The sequence below is a fragment of the Rutidosis leptorrhynchoides genome, chromosome 9 (assembly GCF_046630445.1).
Source record: "Rutidosis leptorrhynchoides isolate AG116_Rl617_1_P2 chromosome 9, CSIRO_AGI_Rlap_v1, whole genome shotgun sequence".
NCBI lineage: Eukaryota > Viridiplantae > Streptophyta > Magnoliopsida > Asterales > Asteraceae > Rutidosis > Rutidosis leptorrhynchoides.
The window spans coordinates 180,406,934-180,408,621 of NC_092341.1; positions in this window are offsets into that span (position 1 = coordinate 180,406,934).

Consider the following 1,688-nt stretch of genomic DNA (forward strand, 5'->3'; position numbering starts at 1 on the left):
CGGTATCTTGTTTTGTTTAAGTCTCTTAACCTCACGATCCATTATTTCGACGGGTTCTTCAATGAATTGAAGTTTTTCATTGATTTGGATTTCGTCCAACGAAATAGTGAGATCTTCTTTAGCAAAACATTTCTTCAAATTCGAGACGTGAAAAGTGTTATGCACATTCGTAAGTTGTTGAGGTAACTCAAGTCGGTAAGCTACTGGTCCAACACGATCAATAATCTTGAATGGTCAAATATACCTTAGATTTAATTTCCCTCATTTACCAAATCGAACAACACCTTTCCAAGGTGCAACCTTAAGCATGACCATCTCTCCAATTTCAAATTCTATGTCTTTTCTTTTAATGTCGGCGTAGCTCTTTTGTCGACTTTGGGCGGTTTTCAACCGTTGTTGAATTTGGATGATCTTCTCGGTAGTTTCTTGTATTATCTCCGGACCCGTAATTTGTCTATCCCCCACTTCACTCCAACAAATCGGAGACCTACACTTTCTACCATAAAGTGCATCAAATGGCACCATCTCAATACTTGAATGATAGCTGTTGTTGTAGGAAAATTCTGCTAACGGTAGATGTCGATCCCAACTGTTTTCGAAATCAATAACACATGCTCGTAGCATGTCTTCAAGCGTTTGTATCATTCTTTCGCTCTGCCCATCAGTTTCTGGATGATAGGCAGTACTCATGTCTAGACGAGTTCCTAATGCTTGCTGTAATGTCTGCCAGAATCTTGAAATAAATCTGCCATCCCTATCAGAGATAATAGAGATTGGTATTCCATGTCTGGAGACGACTTCCTTCAAATACAGTCGTGCTAACTTCTCCATCTTGTCATCTTCTCTTATGGGCAGGAAGTGTGCTGACTTGGTGAGACGATCAACTATTACCCAAATAGTATCATAACCACTTGCAGTCCTTGGCAATTTAGTAATGAAATCCATGGTAATGTTTTCCCATTTCCATTCCGGGATTTCAGGTTGTTGTAGTAGACCTGATGGTTTCTGATGTTCAGCTTTGACCTTAGAACACGTCAAACATTCTCCTACATATTTAGCAATATCAGCTTTCATACCTGGCCACCAAAAACGTTTCTTAAGATCCTTGTACATCTTCCCCGTTCCAGGATGTATTGAGTATCTGGTTTTATAAGCTTCTCTAAGTACCATTTCTCTCATATCTCCAAATTTTGGTACCCAAATTCTTTCAGCCCTATACCGGGTTCCGTCTTCCCGAATATTAAGATGCTTCTCCGATCCTTTGGGTATTTCATCCTTTAAATTTCCCTCTTTTAAAACTCCTTATTGCGCCTCCTTTATTTGAGTAGTAAGGTTGGTGTGAATCATTATATTCATAGATTTTACTCGAATGTGTTCTCTGTCCTTTCTGCTCAAGGCGTCGGCTACCACATTTGCCTTCCCCGGATGGTAACGAATCTCAAAGTCGTAATCATTCAACAATTCAATCCACCTACGCTGCCTCATATTCAGTTGTTTCTGATTAAATATGTGTTGAAGACTTTTGTGGTCGGTATATATAATACTTTTGACCCCATATAAGTAGTGCCTCCAAGTCTTTAATGCAAAAACAACCGCGCCTAATTCCAAATCATGCGTCATATAATTTTTCTCGGGAATCTTCAATTGTCTAGACGCATAAGCAATCACCTTCGTCTGTTGCATTAATA